Source organism: Triticum urartu, chromosome 7, assembly GCF_003073215.2.
Source record: "Triticum urartu cultivar G1812 chromosome 7, Tu2.1, whole genome shotgun sequence".
Lineage (NCBI taxonomy): Eukaryota > Viridiplantae > Streptophyta > Magnoliopsida > Poales > Poaceae > Triticum > Triticum urartu.
The window spans coordinates 610,350,181-610,373,635 of NC_053028.1; the positions used below are offsets into that span (position 1 = coordinate 610,350,181).

General features: G+C 44.6%; 2 long non-coding RNA genes across 5 annotated transcripts; both read right to left on the minus strand.

Moving 5' to 3' along the window:
- Window positions 1-4,908: 4,908 nt before the first annotated feature.
- Window positions 4,909-7,552, minus strand: LOC125524970. Of its 2 annotated transcripts, none has more exons than XR_007291085.1 (5): window positions 7,437-7,552; window positions 7,040-7,108; window positions 6,252-6,327; window positions 5,523-5,593; window positions 4,909-5,334 (listed from the first exon to the last, which is right to left on the minus strand). It is a non-coding gene; the product is annotated as an uncharacterized LOC125524970 (long non-coding RNA). The 2 variants fall into 2 exon arrangements; XR_007291086.1 differs by having other exon boundaries at window positions 4,909-5,343.
- Window positions 7,553-7,675: 123 nt separating this feature from the next.
- LOC125524972 lies at window positions 7,676-11,217 on the minus strand. 3 transcript variants are annotated; one of them, XR_007291089.1, is made up of 6 exons: window positions 10,636-11,217; window positions 9,806-9,866; window positions 9,557-9,735; window positions 9,445-9,482; window positions 8,568-8,739; window positions 7,676-7,904 (listed from the first exon to the last, which is right to left on the minus strand). It is a non-coding gene; the product is annotated as an uncharacterized LOC125524972 (long non-coding RNA). The 3 variants fall into 3 exon arrangements; XR_007291087.1 differs by having other exon boundaries at window positions 8,568-8,776; XR_007291088.1 differs by having other exon boundaries at window positions 8,568-9,482.
- Between the last annotated feature and the right edge of the window lie 12,238 nt (window positions 11,218-23,455).

Consider the following 23,455-nt stretch of genomic DNA (forward strand, 5'->3'; position numbering starts at 1 on the left):
ACGGCATTGCTGGATCGTCGTGTACTGTACACTCAAAGCTCGAGAAGATAAGTGTCTGCAGCCTGATCAGTTCCGTGCGTGCTGATCCAGACCAATCCCAACAAGGCCTGATCAGCTCGAACGTACACGCATGCATTTCACAGTCTAGCAAGCGCGGCAGTGAAGAAGACGCAGGGATAGCTGGGGCCTGAGGCCAACTTCACCGCGCGATTCCAAATGGACGCTCGGTTTGACTGGGTTCTGTTCGTTTGGATAGGATGATGAGATTGTGTCTGGGCCTGTCGTGGGATGCGGTGACCGTGCGTCCAACGCGCGGCCGCATCCGTTTGCTCTATCTTATCCGCCTCCATATTAAAAAAAGAACAACGTTTCAAATATCAGCGGCCCTAGTCAGGCCAGCGGCCTGGTTCATGTCGGCAACAGAGCCAGCGGCCTACACATCCTCGCCGACAACAGAGCCAGCGGCTGGCAACACAGCCAGCCTCCAAAATGAATAATTATGTTCGCCAGCGACACAGCCAGCCTCCAAAATGAATAGTTATGTTCGCCGGCAACACAGTCAGCCTCCAAAATGAATGTGTTTCTCGTCGGCACACAGCCAGCGGCCCAGTGGGTGGGCAGCACCCATGCCAGCTCCAAAAAGAACGGCCACGGCTAATCGGACGACCTAGTTGAGGCCGTCAGCGTCGAATATCTCCTTCTGCCTGGCCTCGAACCAGCTCCTTGTCTTCTCGCTCATCTTGGTCAAGTCCACGCTCATGATCGCAAGGGCCACCTCCTTTGCTTTGGTTGCGGCATTGGTGGCCTCGATGTCAAGTTGGCGTTGCCTGGACGAGACGTTGGCGGCCTCGATGTCGAGCTGCCTTTGCCGGAACGCCTCCTCCATGTCGATCTTCCTCCTCTTGGCCGCCTCCTTCATCTCAAGCTTCTTCCTTTGAAGCTCTAGATATTGCTTCATTTGCTCGTCCTTACTTTGCCGCTTCTTCTCGTCCCTCAAATCCTTTTGAGACATCATGTCATGCAAAGTTCCATGCAAGGCCATGGATGAGGCATCACGTATGTCGTCCACCTTGGAGTTGGTCTTGCCCCTCGGCCTCTTCAACGCCTCGCCATCTCCACCTCCGGCGAACTTGGCCGTCTTCTTGCCTCTCTTCCTTTGGAGTTCACGGTATTGATCCTTAAACTTAGGGCAATTGTTGATGATCGTCCAACAATGCGTAAGAGTGAATGGCTTGTCATTGTGCCGGGCCTTGAATGCTTCCAAAGATTGAAATGCCTACACCACATGATCAACAACAATTGAACATGCAAACATATACAAGGCCGAAGTCTTATGGCCGTAGCAAGGAAAGGACTAGGATAAGGATAACATACCATGTCCCCAACGCCGAGACCACTCACGGGTCGTGCTTCAACGCTCTCAAATGTGGCGCAATACTTGTTACACTCTTGTTGGATGAACAACCACCTTTTTTGAATCGAGGTGATGCAACAGTTGCTTGTAATTTGGTAGGGCTCAAACATCTTTCTTTCATGGAATGTTTTATGGATTCTCGTTCAAAAAACAAGGCCCTTTTTTTGCGCGCCGATCCTTGGATCTTGGCTAATCTCCATCCAACGTTGGCAAATCAACTTGTCCTCGTCTTGTGTATATGAACCCGTGCGAATGCTCTTCCTCCTCTTTTGTGCTTCCACTCTTTGGGTGAGCTCGTCGATGAACAATGGCTCGCCACCAATATCAATGTCATTGACTTCTTCTTCATCACCATCACTTTCGCAATAGATGTCATCGTCTTCATGCCACGAGTCACCATGGTCGTAGTCAACACGGTCGTCGGCCTCTTCATCGGCAATGTACAGGGCATGTCCATCCTGACTTTGGGTCTCTTCGGGATCGTAGGCATGGCTATGCCCACCCTCGAAGATCACATCCTCCATGAGCTGGTTGTAGAAGGGGTCGTCGACCTGTGGCGTTGGGGTTGGCATTCCATCGAACAAGACACGGGGGGACGGCATGGTGCCCGTAAACGGTGGCCGTGCTTGCTTCCTTTGCATCTCGACGGATGGCCGGCCGGCCGCTGCTGGACCCCGGCGTGACGTTGAGGTCGATGACGGCCGAGGGGCGCAAGGTGGACGGCGCGATCACGACAACGTCCGGCGACCCCAAAAGACGGGTTTGGGCGCCGTGCCTTGGCGGGGGAAAGCCAGGCGACATAGGCGTGGTCCGCGGCGTTGGTGACTGGCAGTGCGGAGGCCGGACGACCGACAAGCCGGTGCTTGCCGGGCCGACGGCCGCTGCAGGGAAAGGGGTCGGACGGCACATGCCAAGTATAAGGAGGGCGTGCGCTTTGTTGACGATGTCCTCTTTCTCGTCGACCGCGGCCGTGCGCCGCGCGGCCTCCATCGCATCGCGCTCGGCGTTGAACTTGGGCGCGGCGGCATTGACTTTGACGACCGCCCTCCGGTTCCTCCTCTTCGTCAATTCCGCGTCCAACTTGACGATCTTCTCCGGCGTGCAACTTGAGGAAATGATGCTAAAATAGGGCGCATGGGATTTTGCTTTGTGGCACCGACAGACGAGGTAGGGGTGAAACGGACAGCGCGCGGACGACGAGCACGAACCAAGGCCCTTGTCCTTTCCTCTGTCGCCATTTCGCGTCGTCTTGCGGGCAGTGAGCTGCGCCCATGCCTTGCCCTGACCGACCTCCCGTAATAACCACACGTACGCCCGTGCAGGCATGCAGCGTACCCGGTGGACAAAGCAGAACAAAATGTTCTTGCATGCATGTATGGTGGAGCACTGGAGTCGCGATACCAACCAGTGGCCGGACGCAACGCCTCTTTGCATCCGGAAATACGTTGTATATTTTCACGTTACCAATAATATCACCCATCTGCCCTATCTCCGGTCGTGCTGCTCCGGCGATACAAGGACGAGATGGAGCCCTCCGGCGATCGACGTGTACGCGTCGATGGAGAGAAAACAAGTCATTTTCATCAGGGCCGGTCCTGACTTTTCAGAGGCCCGGGGCGAACGTAAAAAGTGGGCCCACTAGTGGGAAAAATCAATTATATATTAATATAAAGCATAAATTTTCTTTTGGATTGAAAGTTCTAGAAAATTGCATTATCAAATAACGTCTCATAATACACCATGGGTAAACAGGAATGCACATGCTTGTCTTGGCAACAACCAACAAAGTCTTAATTCTTATATACCAATGAGGATAGGATTCCTAACACCGAAGAAAACAAGATAAATACTTTTGAGGCAACAATTTTACAGGAAAGGAGCGGGAACACCTGAATTTGTCAAAGGTGAAATGGAAGAAATCCAGCTATCCAATCCCAATCATATTAGATCTTGGTATGATCCTCATATCCTCAAATGAAGAGAAGATCGGTCAGGGAATCGCTGGAAAACCCAAAAAAAAACAGTACAAAGATGAAGCGCAAAAGGACTGGGAGATTGCAGGAACTTTGTGAGCTGTTGACCCAAGAAAATTACAATTTGCAAAGCGAAAGTACTATGCAGACGATACTTAACTGGCCGATCGATGGACGATGCTTCATCCAGCGGTTCTACTTCAGTTTGTCCTAGGAATGCATGGTTAGAGTAGTAGGATCATGCAAGAATCGGCTGAGCACTATCGTGTGTGTAGCAGCGCTCTTTGCAAAGAGACTAGCGGATGAAGTGTTGCCTGATGCCGCACACTCGATGGGCATATTTATAGGGAAAACCATAGGAAAGTGAGATAGAGAAATTAATAGTGGGTCAAAGAAATCGGCTACTTATTTACTAGCCATGATGTGTGCTTTGGGAGTAGGAGCGCTGGAGCGGGATGAGGAACGAGAAGACAGACAAAGAATTCAGTTTAGAGAGAAGAAACGGCGGTGGCGGCTAGATGGAACAGAAGCTGGCTGCCTCCTCGCGATTCACCTACATAACATTAGTAAGTTAGATTAGGCTATAGGCTTTAAGAATGATGGCCTTTTTCTGTTACTCTGGTGGCTTGCTCGGTGCATTTGTTTAACAAATGTTGGGTTGTCTAGTATACCTAGTGTATATAGATGCCCAGGGTCGGCCCCCCGTCAGGCTGGGGCCCTAGGGCGTTGCCCTTCTTGCCCCTACCCAGGGTCGGCCCTGATTTTCATCTAACAACGCACGGGACATTTTTTTCTTCTCGCTCTCTATCTCTTGCAGCTATGAAGCCGCGCTGTCCGTCATACCCATACGGCACCCGTACAACCATAATCACAGTGGATTGTAATATATATATTGTGTCATGCATCATTTCATTTATTAGGTTGCAGACTCATCTTTTCTTGATATGTATGATGTTCACTAGCTATGTTATCACATGCCTCTCTTTCTTCGTTAATTACATGCCATATCATCTATTTTGTCTAGATAAATGTGATGTTATCACCTATGTTACTCCTACTATGAGTAGTCTAAGGTGGCGTTCTCCCGAAACAGGAACCAAACGAATCATACAACAGAGAAATGTGTTGCACGAGAATCTGTCGGCAGCAGCATCGTGCCGACGGAATAGCTGCATCCACCCTCGCCTCTGTCCCCGCAAGTCGTCGGCGCGCTGTTCAGGCAGGCGTTGTCGCCACGAGCTCATCCCGTCCACGTCCACTCACCCATCGCCCGGGCCGTGCCGATTCATGATCACTAGATCGGAAGCGCGCCTTGGTGCCAGGGTGCCGGTCCAAACGTTATGGTCAAGCAAGTAATGCTCATTCAGAAGGGATATCAAAATAAAGTAAAGATGAATCATTCACTTAAGTTTTTAGTTTGTGAGAGACAATACGACGTTATTAGTCAATAATCTGATGGAAAAGAGTGTATCTAAACATATGTACCTTCAACATTGATAAGATCATATGAGCAATGGTACAAAAAGAAATCATTGCCAACTGGCAAGGAGAGGATCATTATGATAGAAGTCTATACAAATGTTGAGCATTGCAACTTTCCAAAATACTACAACGAAAAGGTATATCATAAAGTATAAAAGCATGATATACCATTCTACATCGGTACATAAGTTCTATAAAATATAGCCAAATAGTTCATACTTGCAAGTGTAAAAACAGGTGTTACAACAGCTGGAAACAATGCTATAGAAACATCAATAACGGTACGGCCTTTGTCTTTGTTAGTCAATCAACAAACATGTATGGTATCTTGTAGATGATCATCACTGAGAACTCCTACTTCCTCTCTCCAAGTGAAAAAGGGCATGTTCTGAGGTGAAGCTAATGCAGATAGTAGTGGCCAATACTTGACAGGAAAGGCTGATAGCGTCCTCAGGCTTCATTTTTCTGATGACACTAATAATGCAAGCTTTAGTGATACATGAGTAATTTCTCTTATAGTATGAAATAATATAACAATACAAGCTTCAGTTAATTCCTAATTTTCCAAGAAATGAAAGGAAGAGTGTAACTGCTTAAACAACAGTAGCACAATAACACAAATATGTAGTTAAATTTACATGTGCAGGTAGTACCTCTGCGTTTTTCACAATGCCAGTCAGTAACAGATTGTACATAAAACATGTTCAGTTATGAAATACTCCCTCTGCAACAAATATAAGATCGTTTAGATCACTTACTTCAGTGAAAGCACTACCATAACAGATGTATAAAGCATGGCATTGAATAGGCAAATAACACCATTAGAATGCACTATATGTTCAAAGAAAGGGTGATGAGAAATCCGAGATACAACCGAAGATGGAAATATAAGAAAAAATTATTAGGACAAACCAGTTCAAATCACAACATGAAGCATTTTGTTCAGTTTGACATGAATATCAATAGCAGGAGAAAACAAAGCCGAACCTTGGCCCCTGCCAAGGACTATTCTCTCATAACTCGTACAAAACATGAGTTGTGTATTCTTAGGAAGATATTAAAATTGCATCAAGTAGCAGGCACACTATTGTATATATTTTTCATAAAGGTAATGTGAATATAAGATAAAATGGTTCTTTCGAATATCACAAAACATGCTACAAACATGTATTCCACGGATAGATCGAGTGGCCTGAAATTGCATGCAAAAATATAATGTAATAGTTCTATATGCATAAAGAACTTGCCATTCATTTGTCAGCCTGGACATTTGCCATAGTGAGCATAGGACTCACAAATAAATTGCATTAGTTGAATATTAATTATTATATGTAGCCACATCTTATTTAAATCCAACCAAGATGAACAGAAATAAATCTCACCTTACTTTTGTCGAAGAGACTCTTATTTAACTGCTCATTCCTTGACATGGTGATCCGCTGAGCATATCGCAAGTCGCTGCAACCACATAAGCCAAGCATTGACATGAGATAAAGAGAGCAATGAATTCTTTAATTCGGATGGTACATATTGCATCTAAACAACCTTGAGATGCATACATGTTTGTAGCACACTATCAGCCCCGTTTATGCTCTTCGTAGTCCATCAGAGGTGCAACACACATGTTACTCGGCCAAATTTAACTAAATATATAGTAGTGGTATCTATTTGAAGTCTCACTACTGAGAATAAAAATAGACTCCATCTGTACCAGCTAACCAGCAGATAAGCAATCACTGATTCTTGTTGCACACAGAAACACATGATGAAGAAAAAAAATCATGTAGACCATTCTTCGTAGATGGTAATCCACAGGGATGTCATCCACCTCCCCATCTCGTGCAATTGGGGGAGCACTCGGTGTCCAGAAATCCTGGAATTTCTACACATCAACATAGTGCAGCCGTTCTCCCTCTCCTCTCGTGATGACGGCATAGGAGGAGGGATCCATACGACCCTCTATAATTTGAGCAAACACATCTGACGAAACAATATAATTATAGTAACATGTATACCCACAACCTAAATTTTTGAAAACTCAGTGTTCTCACGACCTAAATTTGAACTGATTATAATGAGAAAGAAGACCCATCAACATATTAGTGCAATAATAAAGGCAAAGGTGGGGTTGTGGGTGTAATGGGGGTAGATGCAGTAAAGGAATCTGAACCTTTTCCATGTCAACTCATCATCTTCCTCTTGCTCTCTTCTCACCAATTTAGCATTGCCAATTCTTCCCCTAATGGTCAGGAACAAACAATCAAGTTTAGCATCCCAAGCACAAAGAAAAAGTTACTAACATTCCCTCATGTATACTATTTTGTATATATTTGACTGAGCAAAAAAGCAATTATAATCATGTGCCACCATTGTAAAATTGTACAAGTATGCCTAATACAGAGGCTTATGGATCAGAAATGGGACCCTGCAAACGAGCATACAAGCCTATATCTATATAAGATGCACGTACATATACATAGCTTGACCAACAACAATTTGCGTACTACACACTCCTCTCTATACGTATGTGTGCAATACAAAGATAAGAAACAGATGACAGAACTTACCTGTCGATTCATGGAACAGGGAGGGCTAGTTGTAATAGCAAAGTGTTTTAGTTCACTCCATCCTTGATCCGGCAGCAGTGCAAGGCATCTGAGTTTCCATAAGTACGATCATCTCTGCAAAAGGAAAAGCTTCTTAGATAATCAAGCTCATCTCTGGAGAGAAATTAAAGCTTCTCCTAGAATCGCAGACGCTTCTTCAAGAATCAATAGCGTGTGCAGCACCAGAAGCTTGCCTTTGGTATAAAGAGGGGCCGTCGACCCAACAAAAGTTGTCACAGGCAAGAGGAAGAATCCATTATCAATGGAGGGGACTGGGAAGAAGGAGAGAGTGAAGGTTGTGGCTGTCTGCGTGCTCCTTGCCGTCCTGTTATCTGCCCAGCAGCTGCAGGTGGCTGACGCCGTGTCGGTGTTCTGCAAATGCTACGTCAGCTGCTACTCCGACTGCAGGCTCAGACGCCCCCCGCTGTTCTGCAAGCCGTTATGTAGATGCAAATAATATTAGCATGTTGACTGTAGAATTTTTAAAGCGAACAGAGAGGTATTTTATTCGAGTGGTTTATTCAATTCTTGGATCATCTGAGTAAACATATCTGACACCAATATTATAATATATATACCCACATTCTATCCTACTATGAGAATTTTGTTTGCTGGTAATCTCGCATGATTATTTCAGTAAAATTTTGTGGCCACTACTACTCTACCTGGAACAGCTGGTGTGATATATGTAGATGGAGAGAGAGAGAGAGGGAGAGGGAGAGAGAGAGAGATATGTCTGTCAAGGAAAGTTAGATTTTTGGGAGGCCTTCTATAACAAATAAAACTCAAGTATATCTTCAGAACACTAAAAGGACAGCTCAGTAAGTGGACAAAGCTAATTGCTATCAACATGGTTAGATACTAATAACCTATTCAGAACCTCAACTTCTTGGAAGTCCTTGAGAATATGGGACTAAAAGTGTAATCAGTTACTGGCTTCAAACATATTTTACAGTAACAATAACTATCACGTAGCAGATGCAGAGTAAAAGCATGCTAGGAGGCAGGAAAGACTGAAAGAGTCGGTGCTGAATTGTGATATAAGCAGAGTGAGTTGAGAATGAACTTCTTTCAATTAAAATAAAGCACAACCATATTATAGAGAGGGATGTTGTGGTCGACGCCGGCACACAAATGGAACCACCGTCGTCGGGGTCGGGCGTGGGCTCCTTCCTTCCTGGTCGTCGTCATCTTGGTCCTTGTGGATAGCGTCCATGGATTGGAAGTGGGGTGACTTGAGAATCCCCTCCCTTGAGATAGCTTGCTGCTTCCAGTTGAGATTCATCCATGGAGAAGAGAAGCTTCATGAGCACACACACACAAAAGTGCTCATGAGCAACAAAATTACAATTTCATATGTAGGAGTGGGTCAATTCAAGCCGTTAGCAAGCAGTCACATGGCCGATTAAAAAAAAGATAGTTATGTCTAACAGAATCTGTATGGACCAACTATACTCAATCCACCAGTCCAGGCCATGGTATATTTATCCAGCCTAAATACTCACATATATCAGCCATGAGTGGAAGTAGTTGACAACAAACTATGATCCTAGAAAGTACGACTAAAAGTTTGTCTATCAATGTAAAAACAAAAACACATTTGTAGATCAGCAAACAGAGGAGATGCCAACAGTGAAGTAAAACTTCATCAAGAATCATATTTTCAGAAGAGAACAAATAGTGCAGACCTTACAGTATAACTGTAAAAAGTATTGCTAGGATGGCCTAAAGACAGTAAAAGCCTAAAACTTGCCAATTGTAAACAAACACGAAAGCAAGACACATCACAACAGAAGTAGAAGTACAACTCCCAGATCTCTGGAACAATTTTCGCTTCGTTATATTTTCGCTTCGGAAATATAGTCAAATCCTCACTTCTAGCAGCGCATATAACCATATCACTGAGATAGCGAGGGAAATGGCGGGCAAAGGAGGGAGCTCAGCAAGAGGAGGAAAAGGGGGAACTCACCTTGGCCTTGGGCTGCTGGTTGCTGCCATGGAAGAGCTCTGAACCATGGAGCAGTCACGTAATTAGTACCCAAAATAGATATTCTAGATGGAGATTCTGCAAGTGCACTTACCTTGTCCATGTCCAATGCTTTATGGCTCTGAATTCTGACAGTAGACCAAGTTCCATCAACCTCCATAATAACCAAATCACTGAATCTGCTATCTATCTTATGGTCGTTTTCCAATATTTTTGGCTCCTTGTTCTCACACATTATTTGTTACAGTCATCTATCTTTTTAACAACCACTGCCTGCAAAACAAAACGGTCACATTAGTTGCCCTATCAGTTAATATTGAGACAGATTTACATGCATACTCACCTCATGCATGTCCAAAGTTGTGCAGTTATCTACTCCCTGACCGCTAATTAGAAACTGGAATCTGGTGACAGATGAGACAACCAAATTAATCTAGCATTTAAGAATGGCGCTTTGATTCACAGAACTGCAACCACAATAGGCATAAATCTCCACTCTCTTTGTAACTAACCACCTGACATGTCTACAACCTACCCCCCCTCTCTCCATCAAAATCGCCAACCAAACAGCTAACAATGGTGGTTTGATTACAATGCCATGCATAGTCCCTGCAATTATCTGTAACCAGTCATGTGATTTGTTTAATGCTTAAGCTAAAGGCCTAAACCAAGGATTAACCCAGACTAACAAACAGATCAGGCAATAATTTATCTAGACAAATTTCAATAACACGAGCCAATGCCAAACTCGCAGCCACCGAACAAAATAAGAAATGCAACAAAAAATCGTCCGAGGAATCTAGCAATGCTGCACTGTCTCCCGCATAGCAACAAAAAACCGAGGGTGTCCAACCAGACCTAATGAATCCAAAGGATTCTAACAAGATCCAGGCAGCCCATACATCCAAACACCCCCAATGTCCTGCTGCATTCACCTCTTCCTGAAAGCTCACTACAATCCTAGAGAAAGATCCCAACCCTAGACAACAAGCCAAGCAAGGCAACAAACATGTACTCTGTAAATAATTAGCTAGATCCAAGGCCTTCCTTGGCAGCAAGGTAAAAACAAAACAAGAAAGACAAAGAAAATTCTCTTCTTTGGAACCTAGCTAAATCAGAGAATTGGCTAGATAAGATAGATGTGCAGGGGTAGGAAGAGGGGGTGGAGCTCACCAGGTTCAGGGGGGTGGGGGGTAGGAGGAAGGAGGAGCCATGAGGGCTCGTGCCTCGTCCACCTGTAGCAATTGCTACTCATCCAAATCGGAACCGACCTTGTCCACCAGAGGAGCAGGGACGCGTTCGTGCACCTGCGTGACCAAAAGGAGCAACAGCTTGAGGGGAGGGGAGGGGATTAGGGTTGGAGCAGGGGAGAGGGCGGCATCCTGAGCAGGCCATTGCGTGGGCGCGGAGCAGGCAGAGCACAAGCACTCGGAGGCCAAGGTCGGACGACATCGCCGGCGAATCTGCGAGCACCTTGGCTGCCGCCTGACCTGCTCACTCTCCCTCTTCTCTTTCCTTCCCTTCCCTTCCCTTCAGATGACGAGAGGTCGAGGCTGCGGGCGGCATGGTGCGAGGGAGACGAGGAGAGAGGTCCACGGCGGCGCGGTCTGAGGGGCCGGCGGCGGCGAGGTCTACGGGGCGTTGGTGGCGGCGAAGTGGGCGGGGCTGCGAGGTCTGGTGGAGGGAGAGGTCGGGGAGAGGGCTGGGGCGAGCGGGCTGGGATGCGGGAGGACGGGGGTTGAGGGCGCGGGTGCGGGGGAGAGGCGGCTAGGTCATCTACACGGGAGCGGACGCAATTTATATGCGTAAACATGAAATGACGAAAATGCCCTCGGCGGGTCGTCGGAATTACGCGCGGTGGCACGAACGGGACGAAACTATTCATTGCTACAGGGTCACCTCTTCGATCCGACGGCCGTGGTCGTCCCAGGGCTCGATCCGATAGCCCAGATTGCATCAAGCAAAACGATCCAACGGCCAGGAATCCCAAACGGCTGAGGAGCCGGGAGGATGACTGTCATCCTTATTTCTCGATTTTCAGTTTCAGCTGTGGCGTCCGTTGGTCTGCCCAGTCACCGATCAATACAGCCGAGACCCAAGCTGCTGATGCGCCATCTTCGTCCCGTGTACTAGGACTACAGTTGCTAATTAAGTGGCGAAATCATTTGGAAGCCAAGTGGTGGTTGGATCACGGTTAGCTATTTATGTTACCTCTGCTCCCTATTTATCACCGGTTGAAACTCCTAGCGGTAAGCTTTGGGTAGGGTACTACTATTCCTAGCACTAGCAGGGAGTAGGAGTACTGCCTGCGGACAGTAGCTAGCTAATGATTCGGACTCACGGTACAGCACCAAGACAGTCCAGGGTTTCAGCCACTTAGTAGCTGGTCCCCGGTGTCCCCGGTCTTGGCTCGGATGATGTTGGAGTTCTCGTTGGTTTGGTAGTGCCGCTCTTGGCTCGGGTTTGATAGGTTTTGTTGTGATGTTTCTTGTGTTTGGGCCGAGCATCCCTTGTCTCTCTGCTCCGGGCATCATGTTCACGCCGGCATGCGTTTGTGTCATATGTTGTACCCCCTGTACTCATTCTTCTTCTTCTATCAATGAAATGATACGCAAGCTTTGCATATTCGCGAAAAAAAGTCCAGGGTTTCAGTCACTTAGTAGCTGGACCAGTAGCGAAAGTTATAATTAAACTTTTACTCCAGTAGTTATAGGGTACTGCTCCGGTGGCTAGTTTAGTTATAGGGTACTGCTCCGGTGGCTAGTTTAGTACTAGAAAAATACTAGAAAAAATTAAAAAAATTCTGAAATAGGGAAGCAAATAAAGGGTGCGCGTGCATCCATGTTCATCAAATCCGCGTCCGCAAACAAACACACTATTAGGTTTGAACATTGTAATAGGGAAACAATTATGTACTACCAATTATGGCGTGTGATTTTCCTTTTATTAGGCTTGAACATTGTAATAGGGAAGCAAATAAGGTTGCTCATGAACTTGCTTCTTAATGTGCAGACAACTCAACTGCGGAAGAAATCCTGAATGTGTCGCTTGATGTTTCAAAATGCGGAAGAAATCCTGAATAATTCTAAAACCAGAAATTATCTAGCAAATTTATGCGCAATTTAATGCTTCATAATGTGCAAACAACTCAATTGCATTTTTAAAACCCATTATTACACAAGAAGTATTTGCAAATATAGGTTTCTAAAAGTGCAGCGATCCAATTACATATTTTAAATTCTAGTGTTGCACAAACTTATAATGAGAAACTACCTAACAAGTAAAAAAACAACTCAAAAAGTAATATGTGGGATATAAATAATCACAACCTTTACAAGTACACAACCTATTTACCTTTGGTACAAATGCATACTAGTTTGCAATCAATCCAATAGTTAAGAAACCATGGCCTACACCTATGCAAGATCTTGGATCAGTGGCTTTGTGATAGCAATGACGATGTTTTTCCCCTTCATGGTTTGCGCAAAACAACATGTGTTGCACAAAATAGAGGACAACAGTCTTTTGATTCAAGAGGCTGGCCAACAATAGTGTCATGGCATGCAAGTATGCAAGTGTAGGAAACAATAAGTCAGCAATAATGGACCTGGAAGCGGATTTGTAGTACCCGGGTGCTCCACACCCCTATACGAACATTAAATTCAAAAAAAATACCGAGAAATTTGAAAAAAAAAGTAAGATTTTGGGATATCAAACCCGGGTTCTCGATCTACTCCTGTGCGAAACTTCATGAAAAAAATACCAGGAAATGAATTCCAGACAAAAAAGACAAAAGTTTCGTATGTATAGAAAAAACTGTTTGGTTGGATTTTTGTTCAGATAGTATTTCCTTCGCCACGCATACGTTTTCTGGTATTTTTGTTACGAAATTTCACATGAGAGTAAATTGAGAACCCAGGTGTTAGGATTAATTACTTAGTTTAATTAATTATAATATCTGTTTGTGGAACCGACGGCCGGTTTCTTCCCGAACAATCGCGTCCTAATATGATGGACACGTCGTTTAGATCCTGCCTCTTGTAAATGTCGCGCTTGTGCGACGCGTCTCTTCCAGAGATATAAATCTGTACATCATCGACATCAATCAACAGTGAATCATTACTATTCATCGTACTATTTCTTTACACGTTATCACGCACGTCTCTCCAATGAGAGCGACAGGCCACACAGGAACTCGCCGGAGAAGGACTTGCAACGAACTTCAAGAAATAATACAATGGAGGAGGAAATGTGTTTAGTGTATAATGGATCTACTAACACGATACTTAGGGAGATGAAGTATTTCCAGACACTCAAGAAGAGTAATGGAAGTGTCATGACAATTGCTGGTCGAGACACGGTAATTGTTGGTTTTGGTCAAGCTACAATTACACTCCCTATGTGTACTAAATTGGTAATCTAGGATGCTCTACTGTATCCAGATTCTACTCGTACCTTGCTGAGTTTTAAGGATATCCACAAAAAATGATTTCCATGCGGAAACTAATGAAGAGAGTGGGGCTGAATGCCTACACATAACTCAGCAAAAGGGATTTCGAAAGGAAGTCCTTGAGAATTTGCCTTCTCTATCTTCTGGGTTGTATTATACATACATTAAAGCAGAGACGCATATGGTGTACAAGATAGTTTTTTAGAATCTTGATAAATTCAAGATTTGGCATGGTCGCCTGGGTCATCCTGGTATTGGGATGATGAGAAAAAATATTGATGGTTCTGTTGGACACAACATAACGGATATGAAGTTCTCAAAATCATCAGATTTTGTATGCACAACATGTGTAACTGAGAAATTGATCACAAGGCCATCTTATGTGAAGTTAAAGGATGAGCCACTTGATTTCCTTGAACACATTCAAGGAGATATTTATGGTCCAATACAACCGTTATCTGGACCATTCAGATATTTCATGGTCCTAATTGATGCATCAACAATATGGTCAAATGTATGGGTACTGTCAACAAGGAACCATGCTTTTGCAAAGCTAATTGCTCAGATCATTAAATTGAGAGAAAATCATCCTGAGCATAGGATAAAAACCATCAGAATGGATAATGCTGCAAAATTTAGTTCACGAGCATTTAATGACTTTGGGCATTTCTGTGGAGCACTCAGTACCTTATCAACATATCCAGAATGGTCTTACGGAATCACTTATCAAGAGGATCAAGTTGATAGCAAGACCGCTCTTGCAGAATAGTAATCTTCCAGCTTCATGTTGGGGTCATGCAGTTTTACATGCTGTAGAGTTAATATAAATTCAACCAACTGCATATCAAACGTCTCCCCGTTGTAGATAGTACGTGGAAACCAGCCAAGTATTTCCCATCTGCGGCAATTCGGTTGCGCGGTATATGTACCGATCTCACCACCGCAACGTACATCAACGGGCCCTCATAGACGAATGGGGATCTATGGCGGGTACAATTCTCTTTCAATCATTAAGTACCTGGAACCCCTGACAGGGGATTTATTTACAACTCGGTACGCTGATTGCATTTTTGATGAGGACAATTTCCCGGCATTAGGGGGAGAGAATAACCACAAAGAATGCCAAGAAATAGATTGGGATGTGAAAGGTATCCAGTCCTTAGATCCACGTATGAATGAGTCTGAACTGGAGGTTCAGAAGATTAAAAATTTGCAAAATATTGCAAATAATCTGCCAGATGCATTTACTGATTATAAAGGTGTCACAAAATCAAATGATCCCGCTATGAATGTGCTAGAGAGAGTAGATGTGACCCATAGATCTACTCAGCCACCTAAGAGGGGGAGGAAACTGGACACAAAGGACAAGGCTTTGCGGAAGTGTCCAAGGGGAATGAGGAATCCTCAAATAGTAAATGCAAGTCAACAAAGGGTTGATATTCAACCGGGGGTTGAAGGACACCTGAAGGATGTTGGACATCCAGAACCCAACATGAGTGTGCACACAAATTTTGGTGTTGGGACATCGAAAGACCTTGATCCAATTGTTGAGGGAAATCACGAAGGATCAAAAGGTATTGATGAGATATCCATTAACTATATTGATTCAGGAGAATCATACAATAGAAAGACTACAATTATCGACATTTATTTATCCTCTAGAATTGCAGAAGGCCTTGATTTGGATTGCGAATCTAAGTCCATGGCGGAGTGCATGAAGCGCTCAGACTCGTCCAAATGGAAGGCAACAATTGAGGATGAATTGCGCTCGCTCATAAAAAGAGGGGTATTTACTGCAGTAATACCCACTCCTCGGCATGTGTTCCCCATGGAAGCAAAATGGGGCTTCGTTCATAAGAGGAACGAGAACAATGAGGTGGTGAGATACAAGGCGAGGCTTGTAGCACAAGGGTTCACGCAGAGACCCGTCATCGATTATGATGAAACATATTCTCCTAATATGAGTGGAACAACGTTACGATATTTAATATCACTGGCAGTGAAAATGAATTTGTCTATCCAACTGATGGATGTTGTGACTGCATATTTGTATGGGTCACTGGATTCGAATATTTATATGAAAGTTCCTGCGGCTAATCGCAACATATATTGCGTAAAGCTTCAGAAGTCATTGTATGGCTTGAAGCAGTCGGGAAGAATATGGTATAACCGACTGAGTATATTGAAGGAAATATGCCCTAGAGGCAATAATAAAGTTGTTATTTATATTTCCTTATATCATGATAAATATTTATTATTCATGCTAGAATTGTATTAACTGGAAACTTAGTACATGTGTGAATACATAGACAAACAGAGTGTCCCTACCTCTACTAAGACTGGCTCGTTAATCAAAGATGGTTAAGTTTCCTAGCCATAGACATGTGTTGTCATTTGATGAACGGGATCACATCATTAGAGAATTATGTGATGGACAAGACCCATCCGTTAGCTTAGCACTATGATCGTTTACTTTATTGCTATTGCTTTCTTCATGACTTATACATGTTCCTATGACTATGAGATTATGCAACTCCCGAATACCGGAGGAACACTTAGTGTGCTATCAAATGTCACAACGTAACTGGGTGATTATAAATATGCTCTACAGGTGTCTCCAATGGTGTTTGTTGAGTTGGCATAGATTGAGATTAGGATTTGTCACTCCGATTGTCGGAGAGGTATCTCTGGGCCCTCTCGGTAATGCACATCACTATAAGCCTTGCAAGCAATGTGAATAATGAGTTAGTTGCGGGATGATGCATTACGGAACGAGTAAAGAGACTTGCCGGTAACGAGATTGAACTAGGTATTGAGATACCGATGATCGAATCTCGGGCAAGTAACATACCGATGACAAAGGGAACAACGTATGTTGTTATGCAGTTTGACCGATAAAGATCTTCGTAGAATATGTAGGAACCAATATGAGCATCCAGGTTCCGCTATTGGTTATTGACCGGAGATGAGTCTCGGTCATGTCTACATAGTTCTCGAACCCGTAGGGTCCGCATGCTTAACATTCGGTGACGATCGATTCGATATTATGAGTTTATGTGTTTTGATGTACCGAAGGTACTTCGGAGTCCCGGATATGATCACGGACATGACGAGGAGTCTCGGAATGGTCGAGACATAAAGATCGCTATATTGGAAGGCTATGTTTGGACATCGGAATGGTTCCGGGTGAGTTCGGGCATTTACCGGAGTACTGGGGATTACCGAAACCCCCCCGGGGAGTCAATGGGCCTTAATGGGCCCTAGTGGAGAAAAAGAGGGCAGGAAGCAAGGTGTGGGGCGCGCCCCCTAGGCCCAAACCGAATTGGGTTAGGGTTTGGGGGGCCGGTCCCCTCTTTCCTTCTCTCCTCCTCCTCTTTCCTCCTTCTCCTAGTAGGAATAGGAAGGGGGGGCGAAACCTACTTGGAGTAGGATTACCCCTCCTTGGCACGCGCCTCCTCCTAGGCCGGCCTCTTCCTCCCTCCCTCCTTTATATACGTGGGGAGGGGGCACCCCATAGACACACAAGTTGATTGTTTAGCCGTGTGCGGTGCCCCCCTCCATAGATTTCCACCTCGGTCATATCGTTGTCGAGCTTAGGCGAAGCCCTGCGTCGGTAACTTCATCATCACCGTTGTGACGCCCCCGATTTGACCGTACACTAATCATACACGCAAACGTGTACGATCAAGATCAGGGACTCACGGGAAGATATCACAACACAACTCTATAAATAAAATAAGTCATACAAGCATCATATTACAAGCCAGGGGCCTCGAGGGCTCGAATACAAGAGCTCGATCATAGACGAGTCAGCGGAAACAACAATATCTGAGTACAGACATAAGTTAAACAAGTTTGCCTTAAGAAGGCTAGCACAAACTGGGATACAGATCGAAAGAGGCGCAGGCCTCCTGCCTGGGATCCTCCTAACTACTCCTGGTCGTCGTCAGCGGGCATCACGTAGTAGTAGGCACCTCCGGTGTAGGGGTCGTCGTCGACGGTGGCGTCTGGCTCCTGGGCTCCAACATCTGGTTGCGACAACCAGGTAGAAGGGATAGAGGGAAAAGAAGGAGAAAGCAACCGTGAGTACTCATCCAAAGTACTCGCAAGCAAGAAGCTACACTACATATGCATGGGTATCAAATGGAGTAAGGGTATCATATGTGGACTGGACTGCAGAATGCTGGAATAAGAGGGGGATAGCTAGTCCTATCGAAGACTACGCTTCTGGCAGCCTCCGTCTTGCAGCATGTAGAAGAGAGTAGACTGAAGTCCTCCAAGTAACATCGCATAGCATAATCCTAACCGATGATCCTCCCCTCGTCGCCCTGTGAGAGAGCGATCATCGGTTGTAACTGGCACTTGGAAGGGTGTGTTTTATTAAGTATCCGATTCTAGTTGTCATAAGGTCAAGGTACAACTCCAAATCGTCCTGTTACCGGAGATCACGGCTATTCGAATAGATTAACTTCCCTGCAGGGGTGCACCACATACCCCAACACGCTCGATCCCATTTGGCCGGACACACTTTCCTGGGTCATGCCCGGCCTCGGAAGATCAACACGTCGCAGCCCCACCTAGACCAACAGAGAGGTCAGCACGCCGGTCTAAACCTAAGCGCCCAGGGGTCTGGGCCCATCGCCCTTAGCACACCTGCACGTTGCGAACGCGGCCGAAAGCAGACCTAGCCTAGTGGCCTTCCAGTCCAATCCGGCGCGCGCCACTCAGTCGCTGACGTCACGTAGGCTTCGGCTGATACCACGACGCCGGGATACCCATAACTACTCCCGCGTAGATGGTTAGTGCGTATAGACCAAATGGCCAGACTCAGATCAAATACCCAGATCTCGTTAAGCGTGTTAAGTATCCGCGAACGTCGACCAGGGCCAGGCCCACCTCTCTCCTAGGTGGTCTCAACCTGCCCTGTTGCTCCGCCTCAAAGTAACCGTCGGGGGCCGTCGGGAACCCAGGCCCACCTCTACCGGGATGGAGCCACCTGCCCCTTCAGCCCCCATCTCCGAACAGTATCACAGGTAAGGTAACTGCGTAAAGTATATTGTATATGCCCGTGATCACCTCCCGAAGGGATCACGGCCCAGTAGTATAGCATGGCAGACGGACAAGAGTGTAAGGCCACTGATGGAACACTAGCATCCTATACTAAGCAGTAGGATAGCAGGTAATGGTATCAACAGTAGTAGCAAGGATAGGCTATGCATCAGGATAGGAATAACGGAAAGCAGTAACATACTACACTACTCTAATGCAAGCAGTATAGAGAAGAGTAGGCGAATATCTGGTGATCAAAGGGGGGGCTTGCCTGGTTGCTCTGGCAGGAGAGAGGGGTCGTCAACACCGTAGTCGTACGGGGTAGCAGCGGCGTCGGTCTCGGTGTCTAGAGAGAGAAGAGGGGGAAGAAACAATAAATATAATGCAAGCATATGCATAGTGATGCATGACAAGACAAGTTACGGCGTTAGAACCGTCATCACGCTGTCGCGCTGATGAAGCTCTCCCTCGACACTCAGCTGGATCTAGAGTTCGTGGGACGTCACCGAGCAGAACGTGTGCAGATCGCGGAGGTGTCGTACCTTCGGTGCTAGGATCGGTCGGATCGTGAAGACGTACGACTACATCAACTGTGTTTCCATAACGCTTCCGCTTACGGTCTACGAAGGTACATGGACAACACTCTTCCCTCTCGTTACTATGCTTTTCCTAGATAGATCTTGCGTGATCGTAGGATTTTTTTTTTGAAATTACTGCATTCCGCAACAGTGGCATCCGAGCCAGGTCTACGCGTAGATGTTATATGCACGAGTAGAACACAAAGAGTTGTGGGTGATAATAGTCATACTGCTTAGCAGCATGTCATACTTTGATTCGGCGGTATTGTTGGATGAAGCGGCCCAGACCGACATTACATGACCGCATTCATGAGACTGGTTCTACCGACGTGCTTCGCACATAAGTGGCTAGTGGGTGTCTGTTCTCCAACTTTAGTTGAATCGAGTGTGACTACGCCTGGTCCTTGTTGAAGGTTAAAACAACACACTTGACAAAAAATCGTTGTGGTTTTGATGCGTAGGTAAGAACGGTTCTTGCTCAGCCCGTAGCAACCACGTAAAACTTGCAACAACAAAGTAGAGGATGTCTAACTTGTTTTTGCAGGGCATGTTGTGATGTGATATGGTCAATACATGATGCTAAAATTTTATTGTATGAGATGATCATGTTTTGTAACATAGTTATCGGCAACTGGCAGGAGCCATATGGTTGTCTCTTTATTGTATAAAATGCAATCGTCATGTAATTGCTTTACTTTATCACTAAGCGGTAGCGATAGTCGTAGAAGCAATAGTTGGCGAGACGACAACGGTGCTTCGATGGAGATCAAGGTGTCAAGCCAGTGACGATGGTGATCATGACGGTGCTTTGGAGATGGAGATCAAAGGCACAAGATGATGATGGCCATATCATATCACTTATTTTATTGCATGTGATATTTATCATTTATGCATCTTATTTTGCTTAGTACGATGGTAGCATTATAAGATGATCTCTCACTAAATTTCAAGGTATAAGTGTTCTCCCTGAGTATGCACCGTTGCTACAGTTCGTCGTGCCGAGACACCACGTGATGATCGGGTGTGATAAGCTCTACGTTCACATACAATGGGTGCAAGCCAGTTTTGCACATGCAGAATACTCGGGTTAAACTTGACAAGCCTAGCATATGCAGATATGGCCTCGGAACGCTGAGACCGAAAGGTCGAACGTGAATCATATAGTAGATATGATCAACATAGTGATGTTCACCATTGAAAACTACTCCATCTCACGTGATGATCGGACATGGTTTAGTTGATATGGATCATGTGATCACTCAGATGATTAGAGGGATGTCTATCTAAGTGGGAGTTCTTAAGTAATATGATTAATTGAATTTTAATTTATCATGAACTTAGTCCTAATAGTATTTGCATAGCTATGTTGTAGATCAATAGCTCGCGATGTAGCTCCCTGTTTATTTTTGATATGTTCCTAGAGAAAAACTATGTTAAAAGATGATAGTCGCAATGATGCGGACTAGGTCCGTGATCTGAGGATTATCCTCATTGCTGCATAGAAGAATTATGTCCTTGATGCACCGCTAGGTGACGGACCTATTGCAGGAGCATATACAGATGTTATGAACATTTGGCAAGCTCGGTATGATAACTACTTGATAGTTTAGTGCGCTATGCTTTACGGCTTAGAACCGGGACTTCAAAAATTTTTGAACGCCACGGAGCATATAAGATGTTCCAAGAGCTGAAATTGGTATTTTAGACTCATGCCTGAGTCAAGAGGTATGAGACCTCTGACAAGTACTTTGCCTACAAGATGGAGGAGAATAGCTCAACCAGTGAGCATGTGCTCAGATTGTCTGAGTACTACAATCGCTTGAATCAAATGGAGTTAATCTTACAGATAAAATAGTGATTGACAGAGTTCTCTAGTCACTACCACCAAGTTACTGGAACTTCGTGATGAACTATAATATGCAAGGGATGACGAAAACGATTCCCAAGCTCTTCATGATGCTGAAATCGACGAAGGTAGGTATCAAGAAAAGCATCAAATGTTCATGTTTGACAAGACCACTAGTTCCAAGAAAAGGGCAAAGGGAAAGAAAGAGGAACTTCAAAGAAGAATAGCAAGCAAGTTGATGATCCCATGAAGAAGCCCAAAGCTAGACCCAAGCCTGGAACTGAGTGCTTCTACTACAAAGGAAATGGTCACTGGAAGTGGAACTACCCTAGATACTTGGCGGGTAAGAAGGATGGCAAAGTGAACAAAAGTATATTTGATATACATGTTATTTATGTGTACTTTACTAGTGTTTATAGCAACCCCTCAGTATTTGATACTGGTTCAGTTGCTAAGAGTAGTAACTCGAAATGGGAGTTGCAAAATGAACAGAGACTAGTTAAGGGCGAGGTGATGACGTGAGTTGGAAGTGATTCCAAGGTTGATAAGATCACCATCGCACACTCCCTTTACCTTCAGGATCAGTGTTGAACCTAAAATAAATGTTATGTGGTGTTTGCGTTGAGCATAATATGATTGGATCATGTTTATTGCAATACGGTTATTCATTTAAGTCAAAGAATAATTGTTATTCTGTTTACATGAATAAAACCTTCTGAGGTCATACACCCAAGGTGAATGGTTTATTGAATCTTGATCATAGTGATACACATATTCATAATATTGATGCCAAAAGATGCAAAGTTGATAATGATAGTGCAACATATTTGTGGTAGTGCCGTTTAGGTCATATTGGTGTAAAGCGCATGAAGAAACTCCATGCTGATGGGGTTTTTGGAATCACTTGATGCTTGCGAACCATGCCTCATGGGCAAGATGACTAAGACTCCGTTATCCGGAACAATGGAGCGAGCAACTGACTTATTGGAAATAATACACACTGATGTATGCGATCCAATGAGTGTTGAGGCTCGCGGCGGGTATCGTTATTTTCTGACCTTCACAGATGATTTGAGCAGATATGGGTATATCTACTTGATGAAACATAAGTCTAAAACATTTGAAAAGTTTAAAGAATTTCATAGTACAGTGGAAAATCATCGTAATAAGAAAATAAAGTTTCTACGATCTGATCGCGGAGACAAATATTTGAGTTACGAGTTTGGTCTTCATTTGAAATGATGTGGAATAGTTTCACAACTCACGCCACCTGGAACACCATAGCGTAATGGTGTGTCCGAACGTCATAACTGTACTTTATTAGATATGGTGCAATCTATGATGTCTCTTACCGATTTATCACTGTCGTTTTGGGGTTATGCATTAGAGACAACTGCATTCACATTAAATAGGGAACCATCTAAATCCGTTGAGACGACACTGTATGAACTATGGTTTGGCAAGAAACCAAAGTTGTCGTTTCTTAAAGTTTGGGGTTGCGATGCTTATGTGAAATTTTTTCAAACTGATAAGCTCGAACCCAAATCGGAGAAGTGCGTCTTCATAGGATACTCAAAAGAAACGGTTCGGTACACCTTCTATCACAGATCCGAAGGCAAAAAAATTTGTTGCTAAGAATGGATCCTTTCTAGAGAAGGAGTTTCTCTCGAAAGAAGTGAGTGGGAGGAAAGTAGAACTTGATGAGGTAATTGTACCTTCTCCCGAATTGGAAAGTAGTTCATCACAGAAATCAGTTCCAGTGATTCCTACACCAATTAGTGAGGAAGCTAATGATGATGATCATGAAACTTCAGATCAAGTTACTACCGAACCTCGTAGGTCCGCACGAGAGTGGTATGGTAATCCTATTCTAGAAGTCATGTTACTAGACCATGACGAACCTACAAACTATGAGGAAGCGATGATGAGCCCAAATTTCATGAAATGGCTTGAGGCCATGAAATCTGAGATGGGATCCATGTATGAGAACAAAGTATGGACTTTGATTGACTTGCCCGATGATCGGTGAGCCATTGAGAATAAATGGATCTTCAAGAGGAAGACGGACGC